Raw genomic sequence first — 24936 nt, 5'->3', positions numbered from 1 at the left:
TAAACTTGATTGTTTTCTTATATCACCAGATTTTGAATCTATATTCCCATCTTTAGTGTAATTTTCATACCCGTTGGCCTGCTCTAATCAATGTCCTATTATCCTTGATCCTTCTTGCCTCAAACCTAAACCTCTCTTTATGTTTGAAAAAATTTTGGTTGTCTCATTCTTCTTTTTCCTCTTTTGTTAAGGAATGTTGGGTGTCTTTTGTATGCAGGGTTCTCTTATTGAGCAATTTTCTCTCAAGATTCAGCTTCTAAAAAGGAGACTTAAATAGTGGAAAAAAATTATCTATTGGTCCCTTTCATGCACTAAAAATAGAATTTTCGCAGGGATAGATTCTATTTCCTTTCTGGAGGAGACCAAACCTCTTTGTTCCTCTAAACTCTCTCATAGAATCTACCTCAAATCCAAACTCTTTGACATAGCTAGAGATGAAGAAGTATAGTGGCGTCAAAGACCTAAAAACCCTTTGGCTCAACGAAGGTGACTCTAACTCTTCTGTTTTTCATAAAGTTGATTCAGCTAACAGAAGGCATAATTTTATCACATCCTTGATGCATAATGATTCACTTCTATCTTCTGATCATGATATTAAGGTAGCTTTGCATTCCTACTTCTCCTCCCTCTTCCAAGCTAAACATCAATCTTTTTTTTCTGGTTGATTGGGGTTCTTTCTATCCTCATAGACACAATTTATTGTCTATGTTGGATAATCCCTTTTATCAAGAAGTGATTAAGCAAACGGTTTTTTCCTTGCTCCCTGATAAGTCTCCTGACCTTGATAGTTTCCCAATCCTTTTGTATCAGACCTTTTCAGGGTTTTATATCAAGATGCCTCTCCTCTTCACTTTATTAACTTTTCATACATCACTCTTATCCCAAAAGTTGATGGAGCTAATCGTGTTAGACTTATTAGTCTTCTTAATGGTCTTTTTAAAATTTTCACCAAGGTTTTAGCTAAGAGGTTAGCTCCTCTTTTTTCTTCTCTTGTTGTTCAATCTCAATTTGCCTTCCAAGCTTGTAAGTCTACCCTTGATTCTATCATCTTGGCTAGCGAAATGATCCACAATTGTTACTCTATGAAAAAGAAAATCGATATTTTTAAAATTGATTTCATGGAAGTTTTTGATTGTGTGAGTTAGCCTTTTGTTTTATCTCTTCTTGAAGCTAGGGGTTTTTGGTCCTAAATGGTGTAATTGGATTTCCAACACTCTTTTGTTTTATCTCTTCTTGAAGCTAGGGGTTTTGGTTCTAAATGGTGTAATTGGTTTACCAACATTCTTTCTTCTTCCAAATCATATATATTGAATGGTTCCCCCACAAAATTTCTTCTCTTGTTGTCGTGGGCTCAAACAAGGTGACCCCTTGTCACCTATGTTGTTCATCTTGGTCGTAGATGTTCTCACTAAAATGCTTTGCAATAGTGTTAACTCTGGTAATCTATCTGAGCTCCATCTTAAGGGCTCTCTCAATTCTAGCCAATCTCTTCAATATGCAGATGATACATTAGTTTTCTACAGGGCAACTCATGAAAATATCTCTACTTTTAAAACGATTTCTACTTGTTTGAAAATATCTCTGGTCTTGGGATTAACTATGCTAAGTGTTTGCGTAGGGAACGATTTTCATTGTAGCTTCTATTAGAATGTTTTAACAGAAACAAAGAATGGATTTACACATGTAAATTTCCTCTTTTACAATAAAATAAAATTGGTGCTCCCTAGAAACACACGCAGAAACTCCTACGTAGTAGCCTCTGTTTGCGTGAGATCTTTGTCTGTGCTGGAGATGCATTATCCGTGGACCACTGAGTCAAATCTCCAAGTCGGATGCGAAGAAGGTGAAAAGTTAATGTTTCGACATAGAAACAAGAACTAAAGTGAATATCTTAGCAAAGTAAGATGAACACTCTTCTCAAGAACAAGTCAAAGCTTGAACTCGAGGAAACACCAGAAGGCTTTGAGGATGTCCGGGAGTAAATTACAACTCTCTATTGCTCTCAAAGTTCACCAAAAGTCAGATTCTTTCTGCTATCTGCTCCCTTGCCAATGCTTGGTACGGTGCACAAGTGTGTAGATAGGTATTTATAGCATTTGGAAGTCGTAATCATCGAAAAGAAGCTAAAACTACTAGTGATGATTATCTCCTTTGGGTGAGACAATATACACTGTCTCGGCCAAAGGAGGTGGTTCTAACCAGTTTGTAACGGTCGTCTCACTACTTAAATTACGTTAAATACCATAATTTTTGTGGGTAGTGGGCGTATTTCACAGTTATAACCGTCCGTTAATATTAATGAACATTTCCCAACAGTTATGGAGTCACGTGGTCCCCGTAAAAAATCACAAAACTGCCAGAAAATATGAGCATCCGTCTCACAGTTGGCGAGACAGCTCTCACTGTTTCGCATATCTGAGACAGTGAACACTATCTCGGATACACGAAACGGTGGATGCTATCTCACCAAGTGTGAGACAGCTCCAAGTCCTTCTATCGTGTTGTTTTGTGTTCTTCTTTACTTCCTTTTGCTATTAGATGATCTCCTCTGACCTAGATGATGATGTTCTTCATTTTCTCCATCTTGAGCTGTGTTTGGGACCTATAGGAAATTTTTAACACCTACACTAAGACCCCTATGTTTTATTGTGGCAAGTTTCATAGTAGAGGTATCTCCTTTGCCAATTATATGAGTTGCTCTCTTGAATCTTTTCCTTTCAAATACATTGGTCTGCTTATTAAGCTTGGTTCTATTTCTAAGAGAGAATGCCAACCCCTCCTTAATTTTTTCTCTCATAAGCTCTCTCTTTGGAAAAGAAAACTTTTATTCATATGAGGTAGACTAATCCTTGTCAATTCTGTTTTGTCTTCCTTCCCTCTTTGTTACATGTGTTTTTTCAGACAGCCATGTTGGGTAATAAAATCTATTGATAAATTGAGAAAAAAACTTTCTTTGGGGTGGTTCTTCCTCGGATTGTAAAGGTAAAGCCTTGGTGAAATGGTCTTCTATTTATAAGTCTAAAAAAGAAGGGGGTTTGGGTGTTCTCAACTTGGCTAATTTTAACTCTGCTCTTCTCTCTAAGTGGGTTTGGAAGTGTTAAGAACTGAATCCCTTGTAGGCAATACTCTTTCTTCTCTATGTGGTCGCCGTGATTCTCCTTTTATTTGTACACCAACCTATAGATCAGTCTCCAAATTTTTGATATGATGCTATTTTTGTTAGTCTGGCTCTAAGGAGTATGGTTAGATGGAACTTAGGTGAGGGTTCTAGAGTCAAGTTTTGGGAAGATAAATGGTTAGGGCTCTTTTCTTTGGCTAGTCTTTGTCCTGTTGCATACAAGTTGACATTCTCTTGCAATGTCTTTGTGTCTTCTCAAAGTATGTGGAGGGAAATATATGGGGTTGGAAACATATTTTTAGAAGAGCTATCTCTTCTATTGAAAAGCAGCAAGTCGAAGCTCTGTTTGATATCTTATCCTTCGCTCCTTCATCATCTGATGTTCAAGATTTTCCTTCATGGCCTCTTACCAAGTCAACATTTTTTGCAGTGAAGTCTCTTTATTGCTTCTTAAATTATGAAGGTGTTTCATGTGATTTATATAATTTTATCTAGAGCTCATGCATTACCCTCAAAGTTAAGATTTTTCTCTGGACGTTGTTTAAGAACAAACTGAACACCAAAGAGAATATGATCAAGAAAGGTTAGTTAGGAGATCCTCTGTGCCCTATTTGTCATGAAGTTGCCAAATCTGTAGAACATCTTTTCATTCAGTGCCGTTATGCTCAGTGTATTTGGAAATTCTATATGCTAAAGTTGGGTTTCTATATGCAGAAGTTGGGTATTAATACTTTTCAGTATGATATGTTCCATATGATTATTAGTCTAAGGGATGTAGACTCAAAGCTGGAATCAAACAAATTGTTAGATAGCATGTTTCCTAATCTATTTTGATAGCATGATTCTTAATCTGTTTTGATAACAGGATTCTTAATATGTTTTGGTAACATGATTCTTAATCTGTTTTGATAACAGTTTATTAGGATTTCTAATCTGTTTTGTTTTTTGGTTTTAGAATTCCTAGTCTGTTTTGGTTTTAGGTTTTCTATATTTATGAAACGCCTTAGAAGAGATTAGATATAAAAAGAGGGTTTTGAGAGAATTCTTCATAGAGATTAGATCTTATTTGTGGGTATTATAATCTTCTTCAATATTAATCAAAGAATTATGGGGTGTGGCTCCCGAGGACGTAGGCACGATTGCCGAACCTCATAAATCTGATGTGTTCTTTCTTGTTTATTTTCCTGTAAGTTTTTTTTATCTTTTATTTGCTATGATTTTCCTACTTTCCTACTCTTAAACACAAGGTCCGGAAGGGCAATGGTTCGATTTGATTGTTTCGAATCCCTAACAGCTGGTACAGAGCTTTGTTCAGAAGGATTATAAGTGAGCCATGGTAGAGGAAAACAAATCTAAAATCGAGAAGTTTAACGGTTCAGACTTCACCTACTAAAAGTCACAGATGAAAGACTATCTATATCAGAAGGACTTGTATCACCCGTTAATGGGCAAGGCTAAGGGAAAGAAGAAAGAAGAGTCAGACGAGGATTGAGAAATACTGGATAGGAAGACTCTAGGGTAAATCTAGTTGTCGCTCGCCAAGACAGTCGCACACAACATATTGAAGGAGAAGACGATAATGGGGCTTATAGAAGCACTCACGAAGATGTACGAGCAACCGTCTACCGTAAACAAAGTGCATCTCGTTAATACACTCTTCAATCTTAAGATGGCAGAAGGATGCTCATTCACAATACACCTCAACGAGTTCAACATGATTGTTGATCAACTTATCTCCGTAGACATCACGTTCGATGACAAAGTACATGCCCTATTGATTCTATCGTAGTTGCCGGATAGTTAGGCAAGTTGTGTGTGGCAATCAGCAATTCGGTAGGGAAGAACAAGTTAAAGTTGAGCGAGGTTTTTAGCATAATTCTATCCGATGAGGTTAGAAGGAAATTACCAGAATTAGAAGGTTCAGGTTCAGCCCTAAATCTTGAGCATAGAGGCAGAAGCCAGAAGAAGGGTAATTAGAATAGGAATCGGTCGAAGTCAACCAAGAAGAGGTCGAACTCAAAAATTAAACCTATCAAAGGAAAGTATTGGAACTACAGCCAGGAGGGCCATATGTCTTCAACGTGTAAAGCATAAAAGAAGGACACGAATGAGCAGGAGGCGCATCTCGTGCAGGATATATTGATCCTCACTATGGATAGCGATTTTGATTCTTGGGTCATCGACTCAGGAGCCTCGTTCCACACCACTGCTAATAGGAATCTTCTTCATAACTATGTAGCAGGGGACTTTGAAAAAAGTATATTTGAGGGATAATGAACCCTGTAGTGTTGTTGGAAGAGGAGATGTGCAAATACAATTGAAGGGCTCTAAGTGGAATCTAAAGAATGTGAGGCACGTACTAAATCTGAAGATGGATCTTATTTTGGTTGGTCATCTTGGAGTAGAATGCTATATTTCGACATTCACCAGGGATTCGTGGAGGATTTTAAACGATACTATGATTATTGCCCGAGGCAGCAAAACAAGAACTCTCTATCTCACCTCACATACGAGTGAGACCCTCACAATTGTAGCTGGCAAAGAGAGTACGGATCTGTGGTACAATAGATTGGGACACATGAGTGAGAAAGGGATGAAGATTCTGTATTCACAGGGGAAACTAACCGACATCGATTCCATGAACGTTGGTATTTGCGAGAACTACATCTTTGAGAAGCAGAAAAGAGTTAGTTTCTAGAAGGGTGGAAGGCCACCTAAAGCTTAGAAACTAGAGTTAGTTCATACTGACGTATGGGATCTAGCTAACGTGTCTTCTTTTAGTGGTTTGGTATACTATGTCACCTTCATCGATGATCACTCGATGAAGGTGTGAGTATACTTCATGAAGCACAAGTCAGAGGTGTTCGGGATCTTCAAGAAGTGGAAGGTCGTGATGGAGAATGAGATAGATCGAAGGTGAAGTATTTGAGATTAGACAACGGTGAAGAATACGAGCTGGAGGAGTTTAAGAGGTTTTGTTCTCTAAATGAGATTCGTTTGGAGAGAACTACTCCAGGGATGCCGCAGCAAAATGGCATTGTAGAGAGGATGAACATGACATTGATGGAGCATGTCAGGAGCATGCGATTATATCCAGGTCTACCTAAGACATTTTGGGTGTATGCGGTGCATATAACAACTTACTTGATTAATCATAGGCTATCAGTTTTATTGGATTACGGGATTCTAGAGGAGGTTTGGAGTGGTAAGAAGATCAATCTCTCATATTTGCCAGTATTTAGTTGTGTGGCATATATTCATATCAGTGATCATGTCAGGGATAAGCTAGAGGCTAAGTTACAAAAGTACACATTCATTGGATACAGCATTGATGAGTTTGGGTATCGTCTTTGGGATGAGAAGAACATGAAGATCATCAGAAGCAAAGATGTGATATTCAATGAGGAGGTGATAAACAAGAACAGGGACAATGCCAATGATAGCCAAAGCAGTGGGAGCAACACTATGGATACAGGTGGATCTGAGTACATGGATTTAGAGGAACTTCTAGATGGAGGCGACAAAGTCAATTCTGACCGAAGAATGGAGGAGGCTCCAGGTGCAGAGACGACTACCTAGGGCGTGGAGCTTAAGAGGTCATCTAGGGTACCCAAACCGAATCCTAGATATCTTTCATCACTTGATTATTTGCTTTTGACAGATAGTGGAGAACCGGAGTGCTATGAGAAGGCTATGTAAGTGAGTGAATCTCAGCAGTGGGAGCACGCGATGCAAGAGGAGATGGATTCTCTATACACTAATGAGACATGCGAGTTAGTCCAACTACCTGCACAGAAGAAAATATTGCATAATAAATGGGTCTATCGGGTCAAGCGGGAGAGTGATGGAAGCAAGAGATATATACAAGGTCAGATTAGTCGTGAAGGGGTTTCAACAGCGAGAATGAGTGAACTATACAGAGATATTTTCTTCTGTTGTGAAACTTACCACCATCAGAGTGGTGTTAACCTTAATAGCTGCAGAAGATTTCTACCTTGAGCAGTTAAATGTGACGACCGTCTTTCTTCATGGTGACTTGGATGAAAAAATCTACATGAAGCAATATGTTAGCTTTATTAAAGAAGGAAATGAAGAGATGGTGTATAAGCTTAAGAAGAGCTTGTACAAATTGAAACAGGCCCTGAGACAGTGGTACAAGAAGTTCGATAACTTTATGCAGAACAATGTCTACAGAAGATGCAATTCAGATTATTATTGCTACTTCAAGAGGTTCGAGTCTAGTTTTATCATATTGTTATTATATATTGATGATATGTTAGTTGCAGAACCGAGTTTAGAGGAGATAAACAACTTGAAGAAGTAGTTGGCAAAAGAGTTTACTATGAAGGATCTGGGTACAGCAAAATAGATTCTAGGAATGCGAATCAGTAGAGATAAAGCTGAAGGGACATTGAGGTTGAGTCAAGCTAAATACATCAAGAATGTACTTCAGAGGTTTAATATGCAGAATGCTAAGGTTGTTAGCACGCCCCTTGGAAGCCAATTCAAACTATATGAAGAACAATCGCCTAAGATAGATGCAGATAGAGATCATATGAATATGGTGCCATATTCTTTGGTCATTGGGAGTCTCATGTACGCGATAATTTGTATGAGGCTGGACATTGCTCACGCAGTGGGAGTTGTGAGCATGTTTGTACGCAATCCAGGGAAGCAACATTTGGAGGCCATGAAGTGGATATTATGCTACTTGAGAGGGACTACGGACAAGCCACTATATTTTAGGAGGAATGAGTTGGTACTGCAGGGATACATGAATGCGGACTTCGTCGGTGATCATGATACGAGGCGGAGCACCATGGGATATGTTTATACATTAGCGTCGACAGCAGTGAGTTGGGTTTCACGTCTGCAGAAGATTATAACTTTTTCTATAACTAAAGTTGAGTATGTCGCGGTGACTAAAGCAAGCAATGAGATAATTTGGTTGAACGGGTGCCTAGAAGAGTTAGATCTGAAGCAAGGGAGAGGAGTTCTTTATTGTGACAGCCAAAGCGCTATGCATCTTACCAAAAATCTAGTATATCATGTCAGAACAAAGCACATCGATGTACGATACTATTTTATACGCTCGCTGATTGAGGACAGGAAGTTACATCTAGAGAAGATTTTAGGGAGTCAAAATCCTGCGGATATGTTGATGAAAGCAGTGATCATTGACAAACTAGAGTTGTGCGCAACTTCAGTTAGCCTTCATGTGTAGGAGATAAAGACAGAGACACACCAGAATGATCAGCGGGATCGGCGGGTTGATGATAATTGAAGAATGGATTTTTTTTCATGTAGGAGGATTGCTTGCGAAGAATGGAGAGTTCAGGTATGCTCGTTGATTGTGCTTTAGTCTCCAAGTGGGAGATTGTTAGTCTAAGGGATGTAGACTCGAAGCTAGAATCAAACAAATTGTTAGACAGCAGGTTTCCTAATCTATTTTGGTAACATGATTCTTAATCTATTTTGGTAATAGGTTATTAGGATTCCTAATCTGTTTTGTTTTTTGGTTTTAGAATTCCTAGTCTATTTTGGTTTTAGGTTTTCTATATATATGGAACGCCTTAGAAGAGATTAAATATAAAAAAAGAGGGTTTTGAAAGAATTCTTCAGAGAGATTAGATTCTATTTGTGGGTATTGTAATCTTCTTCAATATTAATCAAAGAATTATGTGATGTTGCTCCCGAGGACGTAGGCACGATTGTCGAACCTTGTTAAATCTGGTGTGTTCTTTCTTGTTTATTTTCCTGTAAGTTTTTTATATTTTATTTGCTGTGATTTTTCTACTTTCATTCTCTCAAACACAACGTCCATAAGGGCAATGGTTCGATTTGATTGTTTCGAATACCCAACAATGATGACCTCTAAGGGTCAGTTTCTCGGAGATAAGCAATATTGTTTATTGTGGTCCATCCTCTTCCCTACTTTGTGCTAGTGTTTATAGATAAAAAGAAGCAACAAGGTTTTTAATGATGAGTTGCACAGTCCCTCTAAGATGGCTGCTAACATAGCTTTTTTCTTATTATTTTGGACAGGATGTACTCGTCATAAGAAGGTTGCCAAGCTGAAAACAATTATTCAAGATAAGAGTGTCAAAGACCTTTGGAGCAACAGTGAAGACAATGGTTGACCTCATCTGGACCCTTGATTTTTTGGATGTATTTTCTAATACTATCCTTTTTGGTATAATTGGTGTCTTTTTTTTATTTGAGCTGGTGTTTTCAGCTCTTTGATATGTGTTTCTTCTTTAGATGTTTTTCTCTACACTATGTTTGAATTCTGGTCTTTAGTTTGTCAAAAGGGGTGATGGCTATGGTCATCTCCCTCTATCCATTCTATTTGTCCAGCGTCCTTCTTTTGGTGTAGTCATGTACATACCAAATTCTATATATAATATTTATTTTGAATAGGGCATCTTGCCCTATTTTAACTTCAAAAAAAGCTAGACGTTGTTATGGATCTTCAAAGAAGTCACTCGCTTGTGTGATATTTGATGGATTATGCAAATAATAATTCATGATTTTTTTGGTTTTTTTTTGGTTGAGTGAGTGATTGATCATGATATTGAAAAAAAAAATCTTCTAAATAGAGATTTCAAAGTTTATATTTTTATATATTTATAAAATTTTAAATTACAAATTCGAAAAAGAATTATTCTTTCTTTGTTACATTTCTACCATGTTAGAATATAAAACTATGACCCTCAAGCCACATCATAACTTTAGAATTTTGGTGTAGTTGTATGGACTTAAGATGATCATAGCAACCCATGCTCACATCCCACCGGACATGAATTTAAAGTCGATTTTCTAAAAATTAAAATTGTTGTATTATTTTAGGTTTTCGGTTCATAAAAAGAGACACCCCTCCTGTAAGGATACACATTAGAGTATAAAAATATAAACCTCACCACATACCATGAAATTAATGTGGCTTTAGATAATGGATACTGCTACATAAGTCCAAGTTTTAGTGCATAAAAATTGCATATAAGATTTCTACCTTGAGCAGTTAAATGTGACGACCGTCTTTCTTCATGGTGACTTGGATGAAAAAAATCTACATGAAGTAATATGTTAGCTTTATTAAAGAAGGAAATGAAGAGATGGTGTATAAGCTTAAGAAGAGCTTGTACAAATTGAAACAGGCCCTGAGACAGTGGTACAAGAAGTTCGATAACTTTATGCAGAACAATGTCTACAGAAGATGCAATTCAGATTATTATTGCTACTTCAAGAGGTTCGAGTCTAGTTTTATCATATTGTTATTATATATTGATGATATGTTAGTTGCAGAACCGAGTTTAGAGGAGATAAACAACTTAAAGAAGTAGTTGGCAAAGGAGTTTACTATGAAGGATCTGGGTACAGCAAAATAGATTCTAGGAATGCGAATCAGTAGAGATAAAGCTGAAGGGACATTGAGGTTGAGTCAAGCTAAATACATCAAGAACGTACTTCAGATGTTTAATATGCAGAATGCTAAGGTTGTTAGCACGCCCCTTGGAAGCCAATTCAAACTATATGAAGAACAATCGCCTAAGATAGATGCAGATAGAGAGCATATGAATATGGTGCCATATTCTTTGGTCATTGGGAGTCTCATGTACGCGATAATTTGTATGAGGCTGGACATTGCTCACGCAGTGGGAGTTGTGAGCATGTTTGTACGCAATCCAGGGAAGCAACATTTGGAGGCCATGAAGTGGATATTATGCTACTTGAGAGGGACTACGGACAAGCCACTATATTTTAGGAGGAATGAGTTGGTACTGCAGGGATACATGAATGCGGACTTCGTCGATGATCATGATACGAGGCGGAGCACCATGGGATATGTTTATACATTGGCGTCGACAGCAGTGAGTTAGGTTTCACGTCTGCAGAAGATTGTAACTTTTTCTATAACTAAAGTTGAGTATGTCGCGGTGACTAAAGCAAGCAATGAGATAATTTGGTTGAACGGGTGCCTAGAAGAGTTAGATCTGAAGCAAGGGAGAGGAGTTCTTTATTGTGACAGCCAAAGCGCTATGCATCTTACCAAAAATCTAGTATATCATGTCAGAACAAAGCACATCGATGTACGATACTATTTTATACGCTCGCTGATTGAGGACAGGAAGTTACATCTAGAGAAGATTTTAGGGAGTCAAAATCCTGCGGATATGTTGATGAAAGCAGTGATCATTAACAAACTGGAGTTGTGCGCAACTTCAGTTAGCCTTCATGTGTAGGAGATAAAGGCGGAGACACACCAGAAGGATCGGCGGGATCGGCGGGTTGATGATAATTGAAGAATGGATTTTTTCATGTAGGAGGATTGCTTGCGAAGAATGGAGAGTTCAGGTATGCTCGTTGATTGTGCTTTAGTCTCCAAGTGGGAGATTGTTAGTCTAAGGGATGTAGACTCGAAGCTGGAATCAAACAAATTGTTAGACAGCAGGTTTCCTAATCTATTTTGGTAACATGATTCTTAATCTATTTTGGTAATAGGTTATTAGGATTCCTAATCTGTTTTGTTTTTTGGTTTTAGAATTCCTAGTCTATTTTGGTTTTAGGTTTTCTATATATATGGAACGCCTTAGAAGAGATTAGATATAAAAAAAGAGGGTTTTGAAAGAATTCTTCAGAGAGATTAGATTCTATTTGTGGGTATTGTAATCTTCTTCAATATTAATCAAAGAATTATGTAATGTTGCTCCCGAGGACGTAGGCACGATTGTCGAACCTTGTTAAATCGGGTGTGTTCTTTCTTGTTTATTTTCCTGTAAGTTTTTTATATTTTATTTGCTGTGATTTTTCTACTTTCATTCTCTCAAACACATCATCCAGAAGGGCAATGGTTCGATTTGATTGTTTCGAATACCCAACAATGATGACCTCTAAGGGTCAGTTTCTCGGAGATAAGCAATATTGTTTATTGTGGTCCATCCTCTTCCCTACTTTGTGCTAGTGTTTATAGATAAAAAGAAGCAACAAGGTTTTCATGATGAGTTGCACAGTCCCTCTAAGATGGCTGCTAACATAGCTTTTTTCTTATTATTTTGGACAGGATGTACTCGTCATAAGAAGGTTGCCAAGCTGAAAACAATTATTCAAGATAAGAGTGTCAAAGACCTTTGGAGCAACAGTGAAGACAATGGTTGACCTCATCTGGACCCTTGATTTTTTGGATGTATTTTCTAATACTATCCTTTTTGGTATAATTGGTGTCTTTTTTTTATTTGAGCTGGTGTTTTCAGCTCTTTGATATGTGTTTCTTCTTTAGATGTTTTTCTCTACACTATGTTTGAATTCTGGTCTTTAGTTTGTCAAAAGGGGTGATGGCTATGGTCATCTCCCTCTATCCATTCTATTTGTCCAGCGTCCTTCTTTTGGTGTAGTCATGTACATACCAAATTCTATATATAATATTTATTTTGAATAGGGCATCTTGCCCTATTTTAACTTCAAAAAAAGCTAGACGTTGTTATGGATCTTCAAAGAAGTCACTCGCTTGTGTGATATTTGATGGATTATGCAAATAATAATTCATGATTTTTTTGGTTTTTTTTTTTGGTTGAGTGAGTGATTGATCATGATATTGAAAAAAAAAATCTTCTAAATAGAGATTTCAAAGTTTATATTTTTATATATTTATAAATTTTTAAATTAAACAGTCGATATTAAGTTTTCCTTAAAAATAAGAGGAAAATGTGTCTATATCACTTTTTTCTCAATCTTTTTCCCCTTCTCATTGTCTTCTCTTAACATTTGCCTCTTGATCTCTAACCCAATCATTACTTTCTGAGAAATTTTTTTTATATTCAAAATTATGTCATTAATTATGAAATTAACAAGTAAGGTCTTATTCTAGTAGTCATTAATCTTGGATAGAATCTCTTGGAAAAAAATAAAATAAAAGGGGAGACATGAGGACTTATCTCATAGTTGATCTCATGAAATTCAAATTCGAAAAAGATTTATTCTTTCTTTGTTACATTTCTACCATGTTAGAATATAAAACTATGACCCTCAAGCCACATCATAACTTTAGAATTTTGGTGTAGTTGTATGGACTTAAGATGATCAGAGCAACCCATGCTCACATCCCACCGGACATGAATTTAAAGTCGATTTTCTAAAAATTAAAATTGTTGTGTTATTTTAGGTTTTCGGTTCATAAAAAGAGACACCCCTCCTGTAAGGATACACATTAGAGTATAAAAATATAAACCTCACCACATACCATGAAATTAATGTGGCTTTAGATAATGGATACTGCTACATAAGTCTAAGTTTTAGTGCATAAAAATTGCGTATAAGATTTCTACCTTGAGCAGTTAAATGTGACGATCGTCTTTCTTCATGGTGACTTGGATGAAAAAATCTACATGAAGCAATATGTTAGCTTTATTAAAGAAGGAAATGAAGAGATGGTGTATAAGCTTAAGAAGAGCTTGTACAAATTGAAACAGGCCCTGAGACAGTGGTACAAGAAGTTCGATAACTTTATGCAGAACAATGTCTACAGAAGATGCAATTCAGATTATTATTGCTACTTCAAGAGGTTCGAGTCTAGTTTTATCATATTGTTATTATATATTGATGATATGTTAGTTGCAGAACCGAGTTTAGAGGAGATAAACAACTTGAAGAAGTAGTTGGCAAAGGAGTTTACTATGAAGGATCTGGGTACAGCAAAATAGATTCTAGGAATGCGAATCAGTAGAGATAAAGCTGAAGGGACATTGAGGTTGAGTCAAGCTAAATACATCAAGAATGTACTTCAGAGGTTTAATATGCAGAATGCTAAGGTTGTTAACACGCCCCTTGGAAGCCAATTCAAACTATATGAAGAACAATCGCCTAAGATAGATGCAGATAGAGAGCATATGAATATGGTGCCATATTCTTCGGTCATTGGGAGTCTCATGTACGCGATAATTTGTATGAGGCTGGACATTGCTCACGCAGTGGGAGTTGTGGTCATTGGGAGTCTCATGTACGCGATAATTTGTATGAGGCTGGACATTGCTCACGCAGTGGGAGTTGTGAGCATGTTTGTACGCAATCCAGGGAAGCAACATTTGGAGGCCATGAAGTGGATATTATGCTACTTGAGAGGGACTACGGACAAGCCACTATATTTTAGGAGGAATGAGTTGGTACTGCAGGGATACATGAATGCGGACTTCGTCGGTGATCATGATACGAGGCGGAGCACCATGGGATATGTTTATACATTAGCGTCGACAGCAGTGAGTTGGGTTTCACGTCTGCAGAAGATTGTAACTTTTTCTATAACTAAAGTTGAGTATGTCGCGATGACTAAAGCAAGCAATGAGATAATTTGGTTGAACGGGTGCCTAGAAGAGTTAGATCTGAAGCAAGGGAGAGGAGTTCTTTATTGTGACAGCCAAAGCGCTATGCATCTTACCAAAAATCTAGTATATCATGTCAGAACAAAGCACATCGATGTACGATACTATTTTATACGCTCGCTGATTGAGGACAGAAAGTTACATCTAGAGAAGATTTTAGGGAGTCAAAATCCTGCGGATATGTTGATGAAAGCAGTGATCATTTCTAGAGAAGATTTTAGGGAGTCAAAATCCTGCGGATATGTTGATGAAAGCAGTGATCATTGACAAACTGGAGTTGTGCGCAACTTCAGTTAGCCTTCATGTGTAGGAGATAAAGACGGAGACACACCAGAAGGATCAGCGGGATCGGCGGGTTGATGATAATTGAAGAATGGATTTTTTCATGTAGGAGGATTGCTTGCGAAGAATGGAGAGTTCAGGTATGCTCGTTGATTGCGCTTTAGTCTCCAAGTGGGAGATTGTTAGTCTAAGGGATGTAGACTCGAAGCTAGAATCAAACAAATTGTTAGACAGCAGGTTTCCTAATCTATTTTGGTAACATGATTCTTAATCTATTTTGGTAATAGGTTATTAGGATTCCTAATCTGTTTTGTTTTTTGGTTTTAGAATTCCTAGTCTATTTTGGTTTTAGGTTTTCTATATATATGGAACGCCTTAGAAGAGATTAGATATAAAAAAGAGGGTTTTGAAAGAATTCTTCAGAGAGATTAGATTCTATTTGTGGGTATTGTAATCTTCTTCAATATTAATCAAAGAATTATGTGATGTTGCTCCCGAGGACGAAGGCACGATTGTCGAGCCTTGTTAAATCTGGTGTGTTCTTTCTTATTTATTTTCCTGTAAGTTTTTTATATTTTATTTGCTGTGATTTTTCTACTTTCATTCTCTCAAACACAACATCCAGAAGGGCAATGGTTCGATTTGATTGTTTTGAATACCCAACAATGATGACCTCTAAGGGTCAGTTTCTCGGAGATAAGCAATATTGTTTATTGTGGTCCATCCTCTTCCCTACTTGGTGCTAGTGTTTATAGATAAAAAGAAGCAACAAGGTTTTTAATGATGAGTTGCACAGTCCCTCTAAGATGGCTGCTAACATAGCTTTTTTCTTATTATTTTGGACAGGATGTACTCGTCATAAGAAGGTTGCCAAGCTGAAAACAATTATTCAAGATAAGAGTGTCAAAGACCTTTGGAGCAACAGTGAAGACAATGGTTGACCTCATCTGGACCCTTGATTTTTTGGATGTATTTTCTAATACTATCCTTTTGGTATAATTGGTGTCTTTTTTTTATTTGAGCTGGTGTTTTCAGCTCTTTGATATGTGTTTCTTCTTTAGATGTTTTTCTCTACACTATGTTTGAATTCTGGTCTTTAGTTTGTCAAAAGGGGTGATGGCTATGGTCATCTCCCTCTATCCATTCTATTTGTCCAGCGTCCTTCTTTTGGTGTAGTCATGTACATACCAAATTCTATATATAATATTTATTTTGAATAGGGCATCTTGCCCTATTTTAACTTCAAAAAAAGCTAGACGTTGTTATGGATCTTCAAAGAAGTCACTCGCTTGTGTGATATTTGATGGATTATGCAAATAATAATTCATGATTTTTTTGGTTTTTTTTTTGGTTGAGTGAGTGATTGATCATGATATTGAAAAAAAAATTCTTCTAAATAGAGATTTCAAAGTTTATATTTTTATATTTTTATAAATTTTTAAATTAAACAGTCGATATTAAGTTTTCCTTAAAAATAAGAGGAAAATGTGTCTATATCACTTTTTTCTCAATCTTTTTCCCCTTCTCATTGTCTTCTCTTAACATTTGCCTCTTGATCTCTAACCCAATCATTACTTTCTGAGAAATTTTTTTTATATTCAAAATTATGTCATTAATTATGAAATTAACAAGTAAGGTCTTATTCTAGTAGTCATTAATCTTGGATAGAATCTCTTGGAAAAAAAATAAAATAAAAGGGGAGACATGAGGACTTATCTCATAGTTGATCTCATGAAATTCAAATTCGAAAAAGAATTATTCTTTCTTTGTTACATTTCTACCATGTTAGAATATAAAACTATGACCCTCAAGCCACATCATAACTTTAGAATTTTGGTGTAGTTGTATGGACTTAAGATGATCAGAGCAACCCATGTTCACATCCAACCGGACATGAATTTAAAGTCGATTTTCTAAAAATTAAAATTGTTGTGTTATTTTAGGTTTTCGGTTCATAAGAAGAGACACCCCTCCTGTAAGGATACACATTAGAGTATAAAAATATAAACCTCACCACATACCATGAAATTAATGTGGCTTTAGATAATGGATACTGCTACATAAGTTCAAGTTTTAGTGCATAAAAATTGCGTACAACCTATGGAGACAAGTAACTAAAATATATAACACTGTAACTCTCAACAATCACCATAACTTTGGAGTTCCGGCATAGTGGCAGGATCTTTAACGTATCACATGCCATAATTATTCACTCCTAAAACAACTTTCCCTTGTTGCTCTTTTGAACATGGTACGCGTCATCTCTTGTAACTTTGCTAAAAATGGAATGTAAAGTAACATGATGACCATCGGAACTTTTGGCACAAAATAAAACGAGAATAATAGTAGCAGTAGAAATAGTAATAATAATGACCCATAGACGAAAATGGGCGTCGGTAGTAGAACAAGAGATCATGTGCTGGCTTATGAACATAGGTACATAAGCCCAACATGAGGGAGGTGAGATCATGGCGATGTCTGCGGTGGATCCACACATGGGCCATCATCATGCCTCATTCATGGCACCGGCACTTTCTCAAATAGTTTATGTATGTAGTTATCTATCTATTTGAGAGGGGCCGGGACCAGCAAGAATCAGGGAATGATGATTAGAAATCAGATGGCATGTCTTGAAGACATAGAAGCTGGAATTGGATAAACAATTGAGTGTTTGTGGAGGAATTAGTAGTGATGAGTGGATTTGTTCATTGAATTTTCGCATAATATTGTTTGTCTAGCTATGGACGAGTACAAAAGATGACGGTTAGCGTCAAAGGACGCTGTCGGTGCAACAAAATTAGAGGGTTGTAATTTTGTACCTAAAAACATGTCTCTACAAGTTAAACATATTTTTAGGGCTAAAATCTAGACTCGTTATGTAGTAATTCACATTTGAATCTTGATTGCTCTGATGTCATATGACAAAGGATCAAAAATATAAAGTTATGGTGAAGATTAAGGGTTATAATAACGTTCAGAAGGTGAATGAGCTAATCCAAGAGTTCTTCGATCAGTAGATAAAATCCATGGGATAGTTTATGATGGTTATGATTATTGAAGTATCAACATCCCAACTTTAAAGTTTTAACACAGTGCGAGATTCTGTTCATGAAACTGATGCTCAATCTACGAAAATATACTAAATATAGAAGGTTAACTATTATAAAAAAAAACTCCTTCAACTTTAGAAGATTATCATATCCCCTAATAACAGTGAAAACGTTAGAAAACCCCCTTTTAAGTTAGGAGTCATCAAAAACACTCTTTTAACTTAAGATTTTACCAGAAAAACTTCTACCAATGCTAGGTCTTCTGATATTTTCAAAGTTACGCGGGTTATCTGATAATCGATAATCGTCTAAAGTTAGTGGGTGTTCTCTGATATTTAGCCTACATTACAACACTCAATTCTCTAAAGCAAATTAATGGCCTAAACACGTTTATACTAAAGGAATATATAAGTGTGTACCCTACTTTCTCTCTCTTTGCCAACTATTCTCAAGCTTTGTTTAGGCTTGAGGCTATTTAAAAGAACATGAACCTTTTGGAGTTTTTGGCACGTACTTGCTCTTAAGTTGATGCTTCTTGTTGTCAAAGGCTCAGAGGGAGGAGGATCTCCCATCTGAGTGCCATCCTCAATCTTGGCTGGTTTTGTGCTTTGCACGTTTTCTTCAGGGGGTGAAGAGGAGAGAACGTGATCTTGCTAAGGTTCTCATTTCCCTTGATTCTTTCACGGATGATGGATATATATCTGTGAGTGTGCTTGCTTGGTTAAGGACGGGTACGGAGAACTACAATCTAGTGTTTGAGATTGGAGAGGTCGTGGAGACAAAACTAGCTAAGATTTTTTTTTTTTTTTTTTTTGGGGGCACAAAAGAGGCAAATTTCTTGAGACTCCAGCCTTTGAACTAAAATTAACTTTTTTAAAAAGAGATAAAGGTGCAGAAGTAAATAACACAGAATTTACTGCAGCAATTACCAAAAGGAAATCACAAAATAAAAAAGCAAAGACACGTTACTAAAACAGCCGTTCTGCTTCTAATAAAATAGAATTTTGCACTAAAATGGAGTTTTCACAAATAAGTCTTAACAGATTTGAAATAGATTTCCCCAATAATGCGAGAGTAAAAATTTCATTAGAACCTCCTGCTTATGAGCACTTACAAGCAGCCAGGATGTTCTGAGCCGTTCACGGGAAGGTAGGGCGTCTATATAGAGATTTCAGCTTCTCCCTCTATACTCAAAAACATCCCGCTCATACGCTGAATGTTCGGATAAGATTTGTATTCACAACATTGTACTTTCTTTTCGCAGCAAATCAAACAGGCCCTCACAAGGAGCCCTGTGTTTCCATGAGTTATGAGCAGCTGTCAAGCGGCCCAAGCCCGTAAAGTGTTGTTGACATCGCATTGCGATTCAACACAACTTTCCTCAAAGCCGAAACTCTATGGGCACTCTATAGGCACCAACAGTAGCACAAACTGTTTTAAGCCTTTTAATGTACATGGAGAATAAACCAAGGGAACAAGAAGGGACCAACATGCTTGGAGAATTAGCCCAGCATACAGGCCCACCTGATTTTCTCTGTAACGGGCTAAGGCCTAAAAGGCCCACATTCAAATGTGGTCTGCGACCCCATTACCTCACTCATTTTCTTTTGTTTTCTAGGCCCTGGTTCCAAGCTCATTACATCCAAAATTTTATAGTTCCCACTGTGAATCATAGTGTCCCTTCTTTAAATATAATAATAAAGAGAAATTGGTGGAATTTTTAAAGTCACAGAAAATTGATATGTATCATATTATAAAGGCATAAAAAATTAACATGTGTCATATCATAATTATATACTGCACCATTTATTCTATCAGAAGATGACATTGTCATATATTTATTATAAAGAGAAATTTGTGGAATTTTTGAAGTTACAAAAAATTAGCACATGTCATATTATAAAGGCATAAAAAACTAGCATGTGGCATATCATAATTATATATACCATTTATCCAATCAAAAGATGGCATATGAGCACTAATTTTATACTCACCTGAGAATTCTCATCAGATTAAAACTATTCGTAATTTAAAAAAAAATTCTCATAATCAAATATTTTATAAATTTTATCAGATTATAAATATCCATAATTAAAAAACCTCTCTCAATAAAATCATGGGTCAATTTTAGAAAATCTCCTCAACTATTTTAACTTGAGAAAATCCCCCTCAAGTTTAAGCATATTATAGATAACCCTCTCCTTGAACTCTTGTCACTTAACCCCTCTCAAATATGGGGTCTGTCTCAGAAAGTTCCCTCAACTGCTTTAATTTGAGAAACTAACTCAAGTTTGAGCCTATTATAGATGACACCTCAAATTTGAAAATTCGAGAAATCCCTATAAACTCTTCTCCTTCTACTTGCTGAAAACTAACACTGTTAAGTCTAGAATGTCATATGATATGTAGGTGACTAAGAAAAGACTAAAATACTCCTTAATCCAAAAAAAAATTAAAAAAATATGTACTTTGGTTTTTTTAGGATAAAAGAAAGAGAGGAGAAAGATTGTAAAAAACATTGTACAGTAAAAATAGTTCTTTTTTTTACCTATTGGGGATTTCTTTATAATACAATGTGTTGAATTTTAAAAGAATAATTTTGTTATTTTATATTTTAAAATGATGTCGGTGGGTTTGTTGAGAAAAGTGTACTGGATTTTGTTTGTAGGGGGAGGGGATGGGGTTGGTATGAGCCACTCGTAGTTGGGGGGTTTGCTCTAATTTTTAAAGTAGGGGCTATCTATAATATTACCTAACTTCATGGGATTTTTATCAAATTATAAAATTATACATGTGTCAAATTGTATTTAAATTTGAGAACTAGCCTTTCTCTTAAAATAATCAATGAATTTGTCAAAAAATTTATTTATTGATTTGATATCATATATTTACTAATTTTATATAGAGGAGTTATTAGTTCATTCGTGTCTCTCTTTAAAATATTAATAGTATACAATATACCTTTTAAAAAACTTATAAACTATTATTATTTATAAAATTATATATTTTCTCATTACAGAATTATTCCCTGTGATAAAAAATAAATTATTCATACAAATTAATCAAATATTATTTCAAAATCTCCCCGCTTTATCTGTTTTTTCTAAATTTTAGATTTAGATTTAGATTTTTCTAATGGGTTCTTAAGATCCTCATTATAGATTTTTCTTAAGATATTTTATGGATATCTTGAAATCACATGTACTTTTATAATTAAAATAAAATTCTAATGCAGACATTATAAAATTGAGGTCTAAATGTAAGATATTATTTTAGATTAAATCAATATGTGAAGGCATATTCTTTAATCTAAATGTAATGTTTTATTTGATTGCTTCATGTTATAGGGTCTAGTTCAATGCACTTTTGAGTTCATACCAAATCTCAAAAGTATGTATAATAAAAAGTCTCCACAATTCCTACATCAAAGACATTTCCTATGTTTTGACCTTACACGACTTTCTTCATATCCATTTTTATTCTATAAATATTATAAGAAAGTAGATATATTATAAAGTAGAGATTGATGATTAAACTATCCAAATTTAAATTTGAAATTTTGAAATAAAAAAGATTTACGCACTCATTTGGCAAGCTGACATTTTCTTTTTATATTTTTATCTTAGAACCTTATAAATGAATAGGAAAGTGTAAAGGAGAGGGTGGTGGTTAAACAATATAACAATGAATTTTTAAAATTAAAAAAAAGGTCATATGCGCCTTTATTTTGAATTTCCTTTGAATTTCAAACTATTTGGAGGAAAAAACTTCCAATCCGGATTATCTAAATTTTAATAATCTATATCTCATAAATAATTGGTAGAAACTATTTGTATGCTCATGTCCATATAAAAATGAGTACATAGGATAAATTCATATTTCCTCTATGTCTTGAGCACAAAAGAAAACATCTTTCTTTGCAGAATGGATGAATTGTATTTATATTGCAAAGTCAAGCTCTTCGGTTTTGAAAATTGAGAGGTACAATTATATATTTTTACAAAACATATATGGATTCTGGTTGATTATAAAATCATAACTCTTCTTTCTCATCATATCTTCGAAGTGTTGGTGTAGTATAAGCATTATGTTAGAATATAAAATCATAACCATTAGCTCTTATTATATCTTTAAAGTTTCGGTTCAGTAGCAAAGACCTTTGACAGATATTATATTAATCCAAGTTCAATTCTCATCAATCTTGAATTTAAAGCAAGTTTAAAAAACATCAATACCGTTGTCAAATCTGCTTTCGGTGTATTTTTTTCAGAATATTTTCCTCTTTTGAGCGCTCAATGAGGATATTTATTATGTTTGAGCCATAAGAGAGGTTGAATAGCTTACGTGATCATATATTTGATCGAGTATTAGAGTCAGTAATCATTTATTTTAAGGTAAATTTTATGTAAACCTCAAAAAGTTCGGCCTATTCTGAGATAATACAAAAAGACTTTAAAACGTCATTTAAAAAGCTTATACATATGCTAGATGTTCGGATAAGATTTGTATTCGCGATGTCGCGCTTTCTTTTTTGTAGTAAATCAAGCACGTCTTCCAAGGGATTTAAACTCATTTAATTAACCCTCTGTTTCCATAACCCTGTGTTTCCCACATGACATCATATTGGGACTCAACGCATCTTTCCTCAAAAGCCAAAACCCTACAGGCACCAAACACATAATACTGTTTTAAGCTTTCCAATAGACGCGGAGAATAAACAACGGAAACAAGATGGGCCGAGCGTGCTTGCGGTATTAGCCCAGCATATAGGCCCAGGTTTGGCACCGACTTTGCTCTCCCATGGGCTACGGCCTACAAAGCCCACACTTACATGATGCCCGGTGTCCTTTTTTAACCCCAAGCTCATTATACATACCAAATGATATAGTTCCCCACTGAATCATAGTGTGTTGATGATGGGAAACCAAATAAATTAAAGGTTATATAAACTCATATTTACTTCCATTGTGTCTTGAGCATAGAAGGAGACATTTTTGTTGCAGGATGGATGAATTGTGCTTATATTGCAAAATCAATGCGGATATGAAAGACAAACTAAGCTCCGACTAAATTCAACTTCAAAGCTCTGTTGGAATGGTGGAGCATCTAACAAATATTATTTAGGGTCAAAGTAGCTCATGTCATTTAAGATTAATTTGTGACTTAAAAAGCAAAACCCAGAAGCATGAAGCCACACGAGTTGAATATAAAATCAGCTAGATATCCTCCACATTCTTAGTTGTAGAGAAGTTTTACAATTCATCAATCAAATCTTCTCACCTAATGGACCTCATTAATGATATTAAGTAGTTAAATTATATAAAAAAATATTTACTTGTGGGACCCACTAAGGAAACACCAAATAGTATTAATCCACATAGCCGATGGTACGCTTTCTCATTTAGACCATCTCCAACCACCCTCCATATCTCCAAAATCTTCAAATTTGACCCTCCAAATTTTGAGGGTGAGGAGAAAAAATGGAGGGTCTCTCCATAACACTCTCCAAAATCTTCAAATTTGGAGAGTGGAACCTCTCCAACCACTCTCCAAATTTGAAGATCTTCAAATTTGACCCTCCAAATTTTGAGGGTGAGGAGAAAAAATGGAGGGTCTCTCCATAACACTATTCATGGTTTATTAATTATAACTTTGACATTTTTAACTATTTGATTTCTTAAAAATTACCACTTTGTCATCATTCTTAGTAATTTAAGTTAGATGTTTAATTTCAAATAAATATAGTTAAAAAATTATTAATCTAATATTTGAAATCATTATATATTTGGAAAGGGCTCGTTGATATCTTTAAAATGAAACTAAGATTAATTTATTTTAGTATTATTATAAAATTATTAATTTTTAAATTAAATAAATAAGTATCAGATATGAAATTTTAAATACAGAGATCTATTTAACTTGCTCCATAAGAAAATACAAGCATAAATTACAATATTTAAATTACATTCCTCCGTTGTCGTGCTTCTGCCATAAATGTTCAATTAGTGCGTTTCGAAGCATAAAATGAGCTTTCCTATATTGAATCTTCCTATGTCGATCAAGGAATCATTGGAATCGTTCGGCATCATCAATATCTATCTCTTCAGGTCTTGAAATTTCGTCATGAACAATAATCTCTGGTTCTGTAGGAAGAAATGAATATGGTGGTTCTTCGAGAGATTGGGGTGGAACCGGTAGTTATAACGATAATGACCTACCAGAATTTTAATTGTCTCTTATCATATTTTATGTTTGAGGTTTATGTTTGCGACCTATGGTATGTTCATATTTTATGTTTGAGGTTTATGTTTGCGACCTATGGTATGTTGTATTAGAGGTTAATATTTGCTTTCTTGTTCTATCGATTTGCGACCTATGGTATGTTGTATTAGAGGTTAATATTTGCTTTCTTGTTCTATCGATGTATGTTTTCAATGTTATTTCAGAATTTCTTCTTTTTTAATATGTTGTATTGCAGTATTAATATTGGGTTCATTTTAAAGTCTCTCATCGACACCTTTACAATGTTATAATTTTTTTCCCAAATATATTATTAACAATAAAATTATTAACGTAAACTATATCCAATATTATTTAATTTATATGGATTTTTTGACAAAAAAAATAAAAAGAAAAACATTTGGAGAGTGTGGGTTGGAGCAACCCTCCAAATTTCACCCTCCAAATTGGAATATTCCTAGAATATTCCAATTTGGAGGGTATGGTTGGAGATGCCCTTAGTGACCCATAAATCAAAGCCCTCAACCCAACCAAAAGTCAAAGCTCTTGGGTTTTGAAAATTGAGGTAGTAAGAAAATTACTTGTAACCCGTCGAAATAGGAATATGTGCATCCACCCCCTTTATGCAAAGTCAAATGCCTAAAAACCCTTCGAGGGTGTTTGTTTGCATGAAAGTGGAAGATGAAAGTAAAAAAAGTCACTTTCGTATGCCACTTTAGGTGTTTGTTTGCGTGCAAGTGGTTATAAAGGTAAAACACAAAAATTTGCCACATAGGATTTAACGCAATTCTAACTTCCCCTAAAAAAATGGTCAACTCATGTGAAAGTGACAAAAACGGTGACTAATTTTAATTATATTTTGTAATAAATCTTA

The 24936-nt window shown here is 35.4% G+C and overlaps 1 protein-coding gene across 1 annotated transcript in view; it reads right to left on the bottom strand.

The window, feature by feature from the left end:
• LOC109845019 (ABC transporter C family member 10-like) overlaps positions 1-24936 on the bottom strand; it is a 58398-nt gene that overhangs the window by 9773 nt on the left and 23689 nt on the right. The window lies entirely within an intron of this gene.

This window comes from Asparagus officinalis, chromosome 6, assembly GCF_001876935.1.
Source record: "Asparagus officinalis chromosome 6, Aspof.V1, whole genome shotgun sequence".
NCBI lineage: Eukaryota > Viridiplantae > Streptophyta > Magnoliopsida > Asparagales > Asparagaceae > Asparagus > Asparagus officinalis.
Note: the sequence above shows the minus strand (reverse complement) of the source record. Positions and strands in the feature narration are given on the sequence as shown.